Source organism: Anabrus simplex, chromosome 2, assembly GCF_040414725.1.
Source record: "Anabrus simplex isolate iqAnaSimp1 chromosome 2, ASM4041472v1, whole genome shotgun sequence".
In the NCBI taxonomy this organism is placed as follows: Eukaryota; Metazoa; Arthropoda; class Insecta; order Orthoptera; family Tettigoniidae; genus Anabrus; species Anabrus simplex.
In genome coordinates this window covers 165,789,581-165,806,904 of record NC_090266.1, presented here as the reverse complement: position 1 = coordinate 165,806,904, position 17,324 = coordinate 165,789,581, and the positions used below count along the sequence as shown (strand labels likewise).

At 40.5% G+C, this 17,324-nt stretch overlaps 1 protein-coding gene across 1 annotated transcript in view; it reads left to right on the top strand.

Moving 5' to 3' along the window:
* Positions 1-1,775: 1,775 nt before the first annotated feature.
* Positions 1,776-17,324, top strand: part of LOC136862721 (cadherin-like and PC-esterase domain-containing protein 1) — a 1,291,344-nt gene continuing 1,275,795 nt past the window's right edge. Inside the window, exon 1 of the mRNA XM_067138943.2 lies at positions 1,776-1,814. The gene's annotated coding sequence lies outside the window, so the exon portion shown is untranslated. The remainder of the gene's footprint in view (positions 1,815-17,324) is intronic.

Here is a 17,324-nt window from a genome sequence, read left to right as displayed (position 1 = left end):
CTTTAATAATGAACGACTTCTCATAACATGACCTCGTATTTTAAAAACGGGATTTTCTCAAAAATGACTGACAAACTTCACGGTTATTTATTATCAATCAGACACAGCTTAAACGGACATATAATAGCATTACCCTTCGTGACAGATATTCACCGATCTGCATTACTCAACACACAGCGCGCTTACACCCGATTGAAACTGGGTAAGCACGGGTATCTTGCATTACCTCCATCACAATTCAAACCGAAAAATGTTTACGTCAGATAAAAACATCTTAACTTGATACCACAAAATACAGGCAATAAATTCACGGAAATGACGATCTACTTTGGACGTGATATCACTTCGTAACCCTCATTATAGACTATTTACAACACGTTACACTGCACTTGTAATAACTTATAAAATTTATCCAAGCAGAAAAAGAAAACAAATGACCTTTCGTCATATTTCAAACATTTACCAAACAAATGGGTGACCAAACTGCGTCATAAAAACCCATTACAACTACATGTATGTGTGACCTCATAAAACAGATACAAAAGGCGGCAAGATGGCATTACCCCTACCTTAACTGCACGTCAGCTTCCATTTCTGGCTCACCAGCAACCCTCGGATATTTATTTAACCATTTTCATATTTCTGGCTTCACATTTGGTTTTACTCATGTTTCTTTTCTGAAAAATAAAGCATAAAAAACAAATGCCCTTCACTCGGTGTTTTCGCAGATCGCACTCAAATGATTGGATTTGTTGCCCGCACACGAAATACTTCATTTTCCCAACACAATATATTATATTTTCACAAATACTACTTCGGTATCTTGACCGTCTTTACATCATATTAATTCTGTGATGAACGACTACCCCCACTTGGAGTCAAGACCCCGGCCACCTCGGCCAAAATCTATATATGCTGGACTTCTATTTCTCGACGATAGGTTGACTCAACAGTATAACCCTCTCTCGCGAGCTTCAATGATACAATGTAGGGTAATTTCAAGATGGCGTCCCCTTTTATTTATAGATTCTGTCCCCCCTCTCAGGCATTTTTCTCTTGCCGCCAAAATAATTTGCGTACTTTTCCGACTTTGTGGAAATGTATTTAAAACATTTTTTGCTGTAACCAAGTACTTGCTAACCTGCTAGTGGCATTGTTCATGATCATTTAAAATCATCTCATACCAAATTAACTGGTTAATTGACCTCATTTGATAGGCAGTATATTCTGACGACTCGGCGTGGGTAAAATAGACACGCACGTCCTTCATGAAATACCCACGGAAATGGCTTAGCAATCTCAAATCTGTCTTACTAAAGACCAATTGTCTTACAGATAATTACAAGACACTTATTATACTACGTTCATGGCTAATTCCTTTATTTAAATACACTTATTTAACCAAAACTTTCTTCTGTATCCATCCACCTTCGACACGTGCGGATGACATCTCATCTCATAGCGTGGGAAAGAAAGTAGCCATCTTCCTGCCTCGTGTCCCCTCTACGATATAAATATATATTCGAGCTTCTCATTTCGATTGACATGGAGTCTCATGTGGTAACTTTAAGACTCAAAATTCTTGGGACAGAAAGGTCATGTGTTCAATAATATAATATAATATAATATAATATAATATAATATAATATAATATAATATAATATAATATAATATAATATAATATAATATAATATAACATAATATAATATGAACGCTTCGGAATTCCTTCAGATTTGTGTGTTATTCATAAGGAAACTTCTTCTTCATTTCAGGCGCAGTGAGAGAGGCTGTACCATTCACCTTAATGTCATTAGGTAAGTACTTATCACAAATCTGTACAAGTATTAACAGTAACCGAACGCCTTAACACCTCGTTACCCTGACTGGATTAACACATCATTTCAAGCCAAATTATGGCAGCGAATGACGATAATTAATCGCTACGCATGCAGTATAGGCACTTGCTGTGAGTGCAATATTGCTTCGTGTATAGGAATCCATTGCTATTTATTAAGAGTTTCCTCAATCATAGTGGAATACTGAGAAGGCGCTGTTCATTGGGCGTTACTTGCAGCACAGGGGAGGATTCAAAAGGCTCCATTCACTGTGCCTTACCTATGTATAGCACAGTGGAGGAATCAAAAGGCTTCATTCATTGTGTGTTACCTATGTACAGCACAGGAGAGGATTCAAAAGATTCATTCATTGTGCGTTACCTATGTATAGCACAGGGGAGGATTCATAAGTCTTCATTCATTGTGCGTTACTTATGTACAGCACACGAGAGGATTCAAAAGGCTTCATTCATTGTGCTTTACCTATGTACAGTACAGTGGAAAATTCAGACGGCGTTGTCCACTAGAAACACATTAGAAGCCTGGAAAGGTACTGAACATCGAGCGTTACCTGAAACACAAAAGAAGACTGATAATGTGCTGCACTTTGAGCTTTACCAGAAGCACAGTGGAAGATTTGGAAGCGTTGTTTTTTTAGTGTTATCCAAAGCACAGCAGGTTCTCTTTATTAGGCGTTATGTTGCACATAGTATTAGAATGAGAAGAAGTACTTACTTTTAGTGTGAATATGCCTCCCTTGTCTTTATTTATATTTTCACATTTCGTGTTGAAATAGATTTGCTCCGCTTATATCAAATAACCTAGTGTTACCAGTTCTTCAGTAAAAGACTTACATTTCTTATTTGATTCGTGTATGTTCGAGTTAGACTGATAATGCAGTCTGAGGTAATATTCATATAGAAGAAGATTAATTTCTGCGGAGCAAATTGTTTTCTTACAGTTGGCAACAGCATCGTTAGACGAAATTATTTCATACACATTGTCGAATCTCTACCCGTGTATAAACTGGCCCCTCCTCGTCCATATCATCATTTAAGAACTTTAGAACGATTGATCGTCGTTACGTTGTACCATGGCGCAACAACCCCGAAGGGCTATGGCCCACCAAGCGATCGCTGCTCAGCCTGAAGGCCTACAGATTACGAGGTGTCGTGTGGTCAGCATGGCGGATCCTCTCGGCCGTTATTCTTGGCTCTAGACCAGGACCGCTATCTCACCGTCAGATAGCTCCTCAATTGTAATCACGTAGGCTGAGTGGACCTCGAACTAGCCCTCAGATGCAGGTAAAAATCCCTGACCTGGCCGGGGATCGAACCCGGGGCCTCCGGTTAAGAGGCAGGCACGCTAGCCGTACACCGAGGGGCCAAATTTTACGTTGTACTTTCGGGCAAATATGATATATATATATATATTAGTTACTTGAATTAATCAGACTTTAAAATGCACAATAATAATCAATAATAATGAAGCACTTTATATTTAAGCCTCTTATGTATCTCATGAGACAGAGTACTGATTAATCCATAACTCTCTAGTCTCCAAGATTATCCAATAACCAATTACTCCACAAATTTGTGTGTCAGGGTTCTTGTATTGCCGCTTGTGTAATTCTATATTTTAACAATACTAACAGTGAGCTAGAAATATTTTCCATTGAGAGAGTAAAAATGGTTTGCATTACTCTACGCCTTTCGGCGAATATTGCCTGGGTTGCATATTGTTATATTTTGTGGACATGAAAGAGGTGTAATATAGCACCCAGTGAGCTCCTAGATGGAAATTTTGAAGCGTAAATTTACGCATTCAATGGTAACGTGTAGATAAGTAAATGATTATAATACAACTATCAAAAGTATTCACCTTTGCATTGAAATACAATGTGATACAAAAGGCTGCGCAGAAATTTTATTTGCCCGTGGAGAAATCTAAAGACAACGATATTCGAATAGGAATTTATAGTATAGGATGAGCCCTCTGTCGGAACAAGTCATAGACTGTCAAGAATAACATAATTGTACCATACCTGTCTTAAAATTCAGCCGGAGTCAGTCGGTAGAGCGCGTGGTACCGTTCGTAAAAGAAATATAGGCAAAGCAAACTAACCTAACTTTCAAATAAGGTACATACCATGGGTATGTAGACATGATTACGGGTACATAACTACGTGAATAAGAGAAAGAGATGGGGCAAAATGGATTTATTAGCTAAGGCATTAAAATTATTCACACCGGGCCAGTTGGCCGTGCGCGTAGAGGCGCGCGACTGTGAGCTTGCATCCGGGAGATAGTAGGTTCGAATTCCACTATCGGCAGCCCTGAAGATGGCTTTCCGTGGTTTCCCATTTTCACACCAGGCAAATGCTGGGGCTGTACCTTAATTAAGGCCACGGCCGCTTCCTTCCAACCCCTGGCCTTTCCTATCCCATCGTCGCCATAAGACCTATCTGTGTCGGTGCGACGTAAAGCCCCTAGCAAAAAAATTATTCACACTAATTTACATGATAAAAACGGGAGAAACACAAATAAAGCCTAATTTGGCAACCCAGACAACGAAATATGTGCCGCTCACATATATATTACAAATACATTATACACAATTTAAGTACAAAGGAAAGCGGGACTCGGCCAGAGTAAAAATAAAACACATGACTTCGGAGCAACTTGAGATGGTTACATTACGGAATTAGATCGACGTAAACTTCGTTCTCATGTCCATAACCCATAGGGCAGGGTCAGCCAATTGCGGGACGTGTGGTGTCAGGTAACACGTCACACACTCTGCTCGGGCAGCGAAACGAAGTACTTAGTATTGTAACTGAGAAGTGAAGGCTAGAGGGGCGAGGGTAAATACAACGTTATTCGTAGGGGGAGGCCCAAGAGCTGCAGGTACAATGCGGCATGTGTAGTACATATTTCTCTCTACATATTATATTGTAACGTAACTTTGTTATGAAGTAGAATAAGAGATATAAATCAACTTTATTTCTACATATACAAACTAAACGTTTAGCTGTAGCATTCCTATCTTTTCAACAAATAAATATAGATATTCACATAAAGATAAAAAGATCGGAGGGGTAGGTAGCTTGTCGCACCGTGATGTGCCCGGTTCATCCATACGTACTGTACCACTACCACCACCACTACGTATAGCACTGCACGTGTTTACTACAAAGCGAGGCTATCTCTTCGCCTCACTCTACGACAGCGTCTCCCCACCTTCTGTGCTCATACGTCACATGTGCTCTCCGACGCCACACGGGCCCTCTTACACCACACGCCAGCCAGTTGGCTGACCCTGCCATAGGGATTTGCTTATTTAAAAGTCTTTAAATACCCGCAGCAGTAAGTTGTCACACTGCTATCTGATCCTCTATTTACATATTGTACCAGGAAAGCCTAGGTCCTGGTCCATATCAATCGAAAGAAACGTTATTCCAGCATAAAAGATCCGACCGACGTACGAACAAGTAAAGAATGTTCCAGTATGTACCAGACTCCACGAGTGCACTAGGCGGAGTCAAGTGACGTCACCTGTCGCTCGAAGCTCACCTCCCCTAGAGATATTTCTCGAAAATAATTTTCTTTTGCCAGCTTTTCAACGCCTTAACCAATTTCAACGGGACAAACGCTGAATCGTAGCGAACGTCATAAAAGTTAATCCCTGTGAATTTCGAATTAATTCATCCCATGGTTGTTGAGTTATAATAATTTAAAGTCTAAAAGAAATTACGCACTCACGGTCACATGGCCAAGAGAAATCACCCCTCCCAGCGCCAGCATATATATGTCAAGGCTAACAGGCAGAGCAGCGCAGTACAAGGACGAGTATACAGATGTGTGTGAGTGAGACAGAGGAGAGACCGACCAGCGTACAGTATGTTCTCGCAGTCACGGTGAAGGTACTTGCCGTCGCGTTTCCGGAACACGAAGTTATATCGCCGACAGAATTATAAAAGACGTCGCACTGTATTTCGTACGTCGCGTCGCGACTACAGTCTAATTCTAAAGACATTTGAGAATATAATACGAGTGAACTTATTGAAGTGCAAATACCAAATATTTAACGTTCACAGAATATATCATTACGTGTAGACTTAGGTTACTTCACATGATATTGAACTTCTACAGAAACCAATGTGTAGAATCACCAGAACTCATTTCTTCTCGAGTATTGAACTGTATTTCTTTATTCACGCCATATTAGTATACGACTTACAGTAGTAATCTGGGTGAATACTAAGAACTTTTTCTGAGGTAATATGACGTTATAATAACAAGATAAGCAGAAAATAATCCTTAGTGACTTAATGACTGTGTTCAAAGACTGTGATTATAGACTATGATTTGCCTTTTCAAGTGTGAACTGTGTAATTATGGACGTTTCAGTAACGACTTTAAATAGTATTTCATACAGGAAGGACTGTGATTATTCATTTAACGTCTTGAAGTTCAATTACGCCATAAATTGTGTTCAACAGTAAATGACAGTGTCAGTGATAACTACTCGCACTAAGTGAATATTTCGTGTGCGAAAAATCACCTTAACAAGCTGCAATTCTACATGATCCAGTTCCAACCGTCATCACCTCATCGGGAACGTCAACATGGTGTGTTAAGGGAACATCGCCGATCCTGATTCTCCACGGAATATTCCAGATGTCCATCTTTCAACATTTGTAGCAACATTTCTTTCATTAAGTGAGTAGTAACAAACTGACTAAAATTTTCTCATTAATTTTGAACAGTGGAAACTTCAGTGCTGCGTCTGAACAAATATTTCAGAGTTCTCATAGTTCCTCAGAAGTGATTAATTTAATTTCAAATTTCATTTTCATATCTCATAGAAAGACTTTAGGCTTTTCAAGTGTGCTATATGTCAAGGTTTACAAAACTGAGAACTGAAAACTTTTAACAGAAATTTAATTTCTCATATCAATCTGCAATTACAAGTGTGTGCTTATGTTTAGAAAGACTTTAGGTGGAAATTCAATACCTCATATTCTCACATATGAAAGACTTTGGAATCAGTGATATTTATTTAATTTTCATGAACAGAATTCAGGAAGAGTACGTTCAAACTTTTAATTTCAATGCCAGATTTGAGTCAAATAATCATATTGCAGGGTGAAGAATTAATAAATTGTTTAAAACAAATTTTTAACCATCTATTATTCGCTCTGCGAGTCTATCCTACTCTGTATCGGCTCCAAAACCAAGTTCCACTCCCTGAGGTCCTACTCATGCCCTTTACCCAAAAACTGTTCCTGGTACAATATATACAGCAATAAAAGTGTAATAAAATCTTTAATTAACTCCAGTCCATCGCTGCCGACTTACAATTAACAATGACTCGAACGTACGGCCGCCCGTACACAAATTGAATGGTACAGAAACCACAACCCTTTCGAACTAATTAACAACGATATATACACATATACAATATGACACACACATCAAGAAATCAATAAAATGCAAATATCAGACACATAAATCACACAAGGAAAACAATCAAATAAAATTTTAAAAAATAGCTGAAATAAACATATGCATCACAATTACTCGTACGGGATCCTGTAAAATAAATACATAAAGACACACACATCTTCTTGGAATGGATAATCGGGTTCTCCAATCATATGCAGACGTAGGATTAAACCACCATCTAACATGCAGGGCGTGTCGCTGACGTCAAACATTCAGTGGAGACCGAACAGCTGATGCCTGCTACCGTCTTCCTACCCGCAGTGGAATGCAGGGCTTAAGGCCGCAAACGAACTCCACAAACATGGCCTCGGCTGATTCATTCAATACACACAAAAGGGGCTACCGTTAAGAGGCTAAACTTTCACTGGAGACTTGTCTCACTTCACAAAACATCGCAGTTCAACCACTGCTAATTCATAACATAACCCGCAGTCTCAATTTACTATTACAACCAGCTTCACGACGATAAGGCCATCAGCCTCTTTCATTTGAATGTACGCACCATTATACTGTACATGATTCTAAGACCAACACGGGCCACTCACTTGGCAGTACGTGGGTTCATGACTCTCCTCTGGTCATCCATATAGGCACATCTGGCCTCCTGTAAATAACACAGTCTAGCTCCCCTTTAACTTTATATATTCATTTCAAGGCACCTCACGCCTTCTTCTCCCCAGTCCTAGTTCGTAACCAGCATATAAAAATGTGCTAATTTAGCTTCCTACACATCAGATTCCGGAGTTCGTGGGTTCAACATGTCTTGCCTTCATTGCATAATAAAAGACTCGAGCCAGACAACGTCTAGTGTCTCTTATGTCTCTGCTTCAAAATGTACGCCTGAAAATTCCATGCAATACCGTAAAAAGATAGTAATAATAAAATATGCACTATTGCTATGAACTTATCTCATTCAAACGGCGTGTTGCCTATGAAAACAATGACCGTATCCAGCATTTTATCACACATACATAGAGAACGCTGAAAATAAATAATCACACACTATATTTACACTAACATTCCCTTATTCCCATCTGACTATCTGAATAAAAAGAAGAAAGAAAATCAAACATGCAATCAGTTCTGGACGTATTTACTTTGGAAGAGAAAATAAACTAAATTCACTGCCGGGCTGGCCGACAATTAATATTAAATATTTGTTTTCAATTGATCTTTACTAGTGTATAACTGCTATCCCAGGCATGCTTAATATTTGGACAGTGAAACTTAGCTTTCGTTGATATCAGCATTCGCGACGATTACATGGCCGCAATCGTCACCATGACTTAGGCCATCACCACGTCCATCGCCTGGTTGCTAGAAGTCACTCCATCAATCCTCGTCGATGATTCCATGGTCCTTGGTATGTGGAACTCCTGTAATACAGATGATTTTAGGCTCTTCCTCTTCACCGCTAGTAGTACACGTGTACTGTGATCACACCCCTAATGATTGGCTGACAGTTTACTACAGCTTGTACACGAATGTAGGTCCAATCCGAGCACCATTAGATTAAGGATACTAAATCCGGGTACGATCAGTCCTTGACGCGGCAGTTTATCGGTACGCATACGGATAATCACGCGACCACGAATGCGAAACGATGCAGTCACAGGTACACATAAAAGTGAATGATCGGCGGAATTTAATGCGTTAGGGAAAAATACCGTTTATTACCGTCTTTCACAGTGTTTGAATATAACGCGCCAACCCGCATTTTGGCGTCACCTGAATAACCGTCACTGGTAGAGGTAACTACCTTAATTTATGATCACATTAAATCACTCCCGGATCGAAATATAATACACGGCACAGGCATTGTGCAGAAAAATCACAGTCATAAATATAACTTTCACGAAAATAATACTGGCTTATTTCACAAATAAAGTGCTGGCTTAGCTCACAAATTAACAGAACAAAGCGTTACTAGCCAAATGCGATCTCGGTGAGCGAACATGTATCATCAACGAACAGCACAGGAATAACCACGCTCTCCCTTCTCCTCGTTCTTTTGAAGACACAGGCACTTCTATTTGAACCCGGGGAACCCCCTTTAGTGAATAGGGTGGCGGTTCAACTGCCGCTTGAGTTTGAACGAGGAGCCGTTGAGAGTGCGTAAACTTTATACAAACATTCGTAAATCAATATTTATATCTCCAGGCATTAGAAAAATTGCATCTGTCATTCTGGACATATCAGAACTGTGGAATTTTGGCGTAATGACGAATTACTTAAGTAATATATTACTGGTTCACTGTTGCAGTTACGAGGTTCGTTGTCCTGATGCCGTGGTTCGGTAGCTCCCTGGCTCCTTGCACTGCTCCTACAAGCTTGTGATTGGCTGAGTTCGAAACTCGCCGAACAAAGAATGATGCAGCGGTTCTCCCCAGCGACTTCGTTCAAATTTAAAAAGGCACGTTGTTACCAGCTAGGTACTGGCGGGTCTCTAGCAATAGCGCGGTCCAGTATCCAACCGCCTTCTAACTGCCTCCCTCACAAACCCATGTTACGTAATGAGCCCACAGTGTGATGCAATATTAAAAATTATTTATTTGAAGCATATGACGATATGGTTCATAATGGAAAATTAGTTCTTTCAAAATGCTCTACATTCCTAAAACTTCGGGAACTGACAATCAGTGGAGTGATAGTTGTTTGTGCACACAGTAAAGCGGACTCTGAATGTCGTTTACAAAAACTGTTCGGCCCACCATACTCAATGTAGACATCACATGGGCGTAGTAAATTCTGGCAAACACTACCAAATACACCATGCATCGGACTGAATCTCGGATGCACTGATGTCAATTCGGCGGCAGGTTGATACCTGTATCAATGCTAAAGGAGGGCATTTTGATCGTCTTTACGTTGTACGTTTAGGTAAATATATATATTAGTTACTTGTGTTCGTCAGACTCTTTATCCCGGGAGTCGCTCGCTCGCCAGAGCATCGTCAGTCGAAAGCAGGGTGCACCACGTGCAGGTGGGGTTGACATTTGAGTAGGACAACCTACCCCTCTGCTATGCCAACGGTTCCTTATGAAGGCGGATGAGCTGGCAGGGGATGGGGCACTCTCTTGCCCTTGAGGTGGGAAACCACCTCTAAAGGCGGAAGGACCATATATGGTCAACGGCATAGAAAGTCCTCAACGGCGGACCAGGTGTAGGAACAACTAATGCTTCTCTGGCGGTTGAGAAGGTGAACGAAGGCTGCATGCAGTCTCGGAGCCTCCAGTCGTCGTAACTCTTATGCCACTGGGGGCAGGTTCTGAGTCTGTCAAGAAATGTGTGATTGTTTATTATCAGCAGCATTCCAACACTAAAAGATGTCACGCGCAAGCGTCTTTTGAAGAACTGAGCACATAAACTGCAAGTCCTGCGGCGATCAGGGAGTTGTGCCGGGAGGAGGATTATGTAGTTTGGGAGCTCCTAGTGACAAACAAGCACGTAGGCGACAAATTTGTAATCACCGTCTTGCTTGATGATAGGCTGTAAAGCAACTGGTGTATTGCATTCGTGACTGAGCAGGCCTATTCACGAACCACTCTGCTCACCCTGAATGGGGATAGGGCTATAAATGGTACCCTAAACATAGTCACCCTCAACACAACCCGACTGGGAAACTGCGCCCAGAGGGTACACTGTAAGCGGTCAGAAGAAAATAAAGATTAATTTTTGCAAACTGATCATCCGTACTCTAACGGACAATGATACAGCTAATCGGTCAGAAAGAAGAATAGCTATGGTGGCTTGTTAACTAAAAAGATTTAACATCGATATTGACTCACTGAGTGAAACTGGAAGGCCCGATGAAGGAAAAATTAAGGAACAAGGAGGCGGATACACTTTATTTTGGAAAGGCAAAAACATTATGAGCCCCGCATTCATGGTGTTAATTTTGGCATTGCAAACTAACGTGTTCCTCACTTTGATGAACTTCCTTCTGGTATAAATTAAATGAGCTTACGCCTCAAGCTCACTAACAATCAACGAGTTCCAGTAATTAGGGCCTATACCCCGACCCTCACTTGTGCAGAAGATGAAAGAGAAGCATTCTAATGCCAACTTGACATACTTCTAACAATAATACCTCAAGATGACAACATCATTCTCTTGGACGACTTCAATGCGCGAATTGGTAGAAACTCAACACTAAGGCCCAAAGTAATTGGAAAAGAGGGAGTAGGGAATTGCAAATCTAATGGAACCCTCCTGCTCACGAAGCGCTCAGAACAAAATCTACTTATCACTAATACCCTCTTCAGACAGAAGGATATATTTTAAACATCATGGCAACATCCACGGTCAAAACACTGGCATCTAATTGATTTCATAATTGTACGCGCCTGAGACCAACACGACGTGTTAATCAGAAAGGCTCTAACAAGTGATGACGACTGCTGGACGCACCACCGAATTATACGGTCTATAATGACTCTTCACATCCACGTGCAGCGAAGGAAACAGAGAAATTTTGCGAGACCTAAAATGAACACAGACCGTCTCAAGGATTATAGCACTAAAGAAAAATTTCAACAACTCCTTGGTGATAAACTGCCGGGTGAATGGCCTGAAATCACTGAAGAGCACTGGGTAACACTGAAGACTGCAATACAATCAGCTGGTGAAGAATCGCTAGGAAACCGTAGGGTCAAACACCAAGACTGGTTTGATGAAAATGACCAAGAAATTCAGACTCTAATAGACAAAATGAGAGCTGCACGCCAAAATTGGCAGATCAATCCTAGTTCACTCTCTAAGAAACGAGAATATCAAGAAGCGAAAGCAGATGTTCAGAGGAAAACCCGTGTTCTGAAAAACAGTTGGTGGACGATGAAGTCTCAAGAAATGCAACATCTAGAAGAAACTAACAACACTCGAAGTTTTTCAGTATGATAAAAACCGTATATGGACCTACAACTTAAGGACTAAACCCTCTTAAATCTAGGGATGGCTCCACTCTTCTAAAAGGCAGCATTTTCATTAATGCACGATGGAAGGAACATTTCCATGAACTACTGAACAATGATCCGGAGATCAACGAAGTAGAATTCTTAAAAATTCCACAAAAACCTACAAAATCTCATCTTGGAGAAATTCCTTCTTTACAAGAAGTTGAAAATGCTATTAAACAGCTGAAAAATAATAAAGATGCCGTATCAGATGGATTTTCTGCTGAATTTTTCAAGGAAGGTGGACGAATTCTTGCGGAACATACACTAATGCTCATAGTCAAAATATGGAACATTGAAACAATATCTCCTGATCTCAGAGATGGTCTGATAGTTACAATCTTCAAAAGAGGAAACATAACTGACTGTGGTAACTACCGTGGAATAACCTTTCTGTCTATTGCTGGGAAAATGCTCGAATTTTATCCAACCGCCTGATGACTTTCGCTGAAGACGGCTTACCTAAAACTCAGTGTAGATTCGGACCCAATCGCAGCACAACAGATATGATTTTCTCTGCTAGACAAATGCAGGAGAAATGCAAAGAACAACATTTCCCTGTGTACATGGCATTCATAGATCTTTCCAAAGCCTCTGAATTGGTTAAAAGAGACGCCCTGTGGAAGATCCTAGCAAGGATAGGCAGTACTCAGAAGTACATAAATATTCTAGGATTGCTGCATGATAATATGAAGGGCGTGGTTCTTGTCAACAATAACCCTGGAGAAAATTTTGAAATCACAGCAGGTGTGAAGCAAGGTTTTGTGGTACCTCCCACTCTTTTCTAAATATTTTTTGAGACTGTACTTCATATTGTTGACGGGAAAGTTCCAAAGAGCATAGAAATAGAATACAGGACTGATAGAGGTTTATTCAATCTCAGTAGACTACGAGCCAAGACCAAAAAAATCCACTACATCCAGCATTGAACTTCAGTATGCTGATGATAATGTTGTTCTTGCAAATTCTGAACAAGATTTGCAAGCAATCTTAATACGCTTTTGATGAAGCGTATACAAGTATTGGCCTAAGCCTTAACACCCAGAGGACGCAGATCCTTTACCAGCCTGCACACAACTCCACCTACGTATGTCCTACAATCACAGTCCAAGGCAAAGTTCTGAAGAACATAGAACATTTCCCATACCTTGGCACCAACTCCGCTGGACAGGCCACATCGTTCGCATGTCTGAATTCCGCCTCCCAAAACAAATTATGTACTCCCAGCTAAAGCATGGTCATAGAAAACTTCGAAGACCACAAAAGCATTACAAAGATGCACTAAAAACCAACATGATAAAGTGTCAGATCAAAACTAACAACTGGGAAGTTACTGCACGTAACCGCACAGTCCGGCGTCCTAATGTCTGGGAAGGAACTCAGCGCTTCGAGCAAGAAAGGCGGAGAACAGAAATTGACAAACGCAATGCAGGAAAACAACGGGAGCTCATGAAGAAAATCAAACTACACAGCCAGTGCCTAACAGAACAAATGTGTGTCAAAAATGCTGAAAAATCTGCGGTTCTAGGATTTTCCTATACAGTCACTTAAGATCTCACAAATACTAAGTTTGTCAGGAAGACAATCATACTCGTCAACGGGGGATAGCCCATCATTCATCAGACTTTAAAATGGATAATAATAATCAATAATCATGAAGAACTTTATGTGCACACCTCTTATCTATCTCACGAGACAGAGTACTGATTAATCCATAACTCTCTATTCTCCAAGCTTATCCGATACCCAATTACTCCATACATTTGTGTGTCGGGGTTCTTGTATCTGCCGCTTATGTAATTTTATATTTTAACAATACTAACAGTGAACTAGAAATTCCTATTGAGAGAGTAAAAATGATTTGCATTACTCTGTCTTTCGGCGAATAGTCTTTAGATAACACTTTAGACAAGCTTCCTACTAATTTTTTAACTACCTGTACCCGAATAATTTATTTTCTAACACATCCAGGTTCACCCTCTTTGCTAATTCAAGCGGTTCCACTTTCTTTCTACCATAATTTTCATTGATATTGATAGGACGCTTCAATTTCTGTATTATTCACCGAGTTGCTTCGAAGGAATCCCTGGCCTGCGAAATGGAAACTTGACTCAGACATTCTCATTGATCGACTGCTTGTTAGAAATTTAGTGACCGTGCTCTCAAAGCAGGATACTGGCAAGTAATATGCTTTTACTCTCACAGTTTACGACTCCTGGTGAACTGAATGGTTCTGTCCGCTTAAGCACATGGAAAGGCACAAGTCAGAAAATACCCGAAATGCGCCCTCCTATCCCAGAGTAATAAGTATCGTAGTCCTTAGGACCACTTACTAGGCCACTCATCCACTCCGCATGGTTCATGAACTAGAATGTGCCAACAGAGAAAGGTACATAACAAACTAATAATATTGGATTATTATTATTATTATTATTATTATTATTATTATGTTGTTTCATTGATAATAGAAGTAATGGTTTTGAGGCTCGCAATGTCGATAAATGGTTAAGAGACTGGGAGAGAAAAATCGGAGTATCGAACACGAGAAGAGATCAAAACCAGCACAGGTAATCGGGAAACGCACTTAAGGGGAGTGGGAAGCCCTATCTTGGCGAAGTTAATTTGACAGAGAAGATATCCCAATATCGCAGAAAATACACGGTATTGAGGTTAAAGTTTTGACATTCTTAGCACTGATTACCACAACCTTCTCCTAGATACTAAACTAGAATGAAGTGGATTGTGTGAACAGCTGTACATTTATTAATTTATTTTAATGTACCATATTTTAGCATAGAAATTCTTTAAAAATTCTTAAAAAAATTGCTCTAAACTAGAAACCATTCAAGGGAAATACATTTTTCTCGTTCAGTAACTGCAATTAAGGCGTGAGATAACTCTCTGGAAAAATGATCTTAGCTTGTGCTGTATACTTCATGGGATAATGGATCAGACATGTGGAAAAATAGTCACTTTTCAGAAACGGAGTTCAAAGTAGCACACAATGTTCACTCACACATTTACCCATGTCAGCACCTAAAAAGTCAGGCTCCATGGCTAAGTGGTTAGCATACTAGCCTATGGTCACAGGGGTCCCGGATTCGATTCCCGTCAGGGTCGGGAATTTTATCTATAATTGGTTAATTCTCCTGGCACGGAGACTAGGAATATGCCGTCTTAATCATCATTCGTCCTTATCACGACGCGCAGGTCGCCTAAGGGAGTCAGTTCAAAAGACCTGCACCAGGCCTCTCCGGAGGCCACATGGCGCTTCATTTCATTAGTACCTAAGTCAGCCTGGTCCATCGTCAGCATTATCTGAGTGTTTGTTATGACAGTGCCAGCAAATATCTTTTAAATGTTTAAATTATGCACCATTTCATTCAGCAGTTTCCAAATAATTTTATGAGACAATATTTGGAAAAAGTCATTAAAAGTACTTTCCCACTCCCCTTAAGGGTCTTAGTTTATTTTGCTATTTGCTTTGCGTCGCACCGACACAGATACGTCTTATCGCGACGATGGAATAGGTAAGGCCTAGGAATGGGAAGGAAGCGGCTATGGCCTTAATTAAGGAACAGCCCCAGCATTTGCCTGGTGTGAAAATGGGAAACCACGGAAAACCATCTTCAGGGCTGCCGACAGTGGGTTTCGAACCCACTATCTCCCGATTACCGGATACTGGCCACACTTAAGCGACTGCAACTATCTAGCTCGGTGGGTCTTATTTTGAAGTAATTGTACGCGTTATTCTGAACACCGCTAGTAGTGTCTGAGGTTCATAATTTCTCTTTCCCTCAGGGGCTGTAACGTATATGACAGTTCTAAGTATGTAGAGCCCACATAGCATGCTTTGTTAGCAGTCACCCTAATGTGAATATAAGAAATTCTCCGAAAGTGGTCATACAGAAACGCAGAGAGGAGTTGTAGTGCACGTTGGGACTGAACTCACCAAAGCATTCTGTAGTTACTGATTAGCAAAAGTTGAAGTTTCATATGGAATTTAGTTCTCTGCCTTAGATACAAGATTCAGTTCAAATTTCCCTGCTACAACTACAAATATAGAAGCATTTTGTGTTTACATCCCTGAAGGAAGGAAATTTTCTCCCATGCGACTTGTAGGAGGAAGCAATTCTCTTGTGAGACATTAGCCCCGAGAAGTAAGATAGCTTTATATAGAATGTTGATTGAGAGGTGAACCGAAGTTCCGTTAGCAAACTGACTTTCTCAGTCCAAGAGGAGTTGATAAAATACATTTTGTATGAGTTAAATATTACCTGCTACCATAATACAGGGACTAGCATAGTAGATTCCCCACTCTGGCTACGTTATACGTTAGTACGATTTCCACATCTGCCACGACTGACCTGACATTTTTCTATTGGTAAAATAATTGGTATAAATAGTAAGTTTATCTTCTTGGAAATATGCTTACATATGCCTCAGAAATATGGCCACTAACATCAGGAGGTACAGAAGTGTTTGATGCTTCTGGCATTGAGGTACCGCATGGAATAAGAGATGGACTCTGTGAAAGAGGAAGATGGAGAATCGGTAAAACTGAGGTGGGATGGGCATGTGGTACCGGTGAGTGGTACAAAGTTGCCTAAAGGAATGTTACCGAGCTCGATAGCTGCAGTCGCTTAAGTGCGGCCAGTATCCAGTATTTGGGAGATAGTGGGTTCGAACCCTACTGTCGGCCGTCCTGAAGATGGTTTTCCGTAGTTTCCCATTTTCACACGGGGAAAATGCTAGGGCTGTATCTTAAGTAAGGCCACGCCCGATTCTTTCTCACGCCTAACCCTTTTCTATCCCATCCTCGTCATAAAACCTATCTGTGTAAGTGCGACGTAAAAAAATATGTTAAGTGGAAAATCTGGTGGACAAATAGGACAAGATCGACAGATAACCAGGTGTCGTGATGGAGTCGAGGGATATTTACGGAAAATGGGATGCAGGTATTTAATTTATCAGCAGCAAGTAAAGGAACGTGACATTTATCCGGTTAATGTTCAGTCATGTCTGCAAGC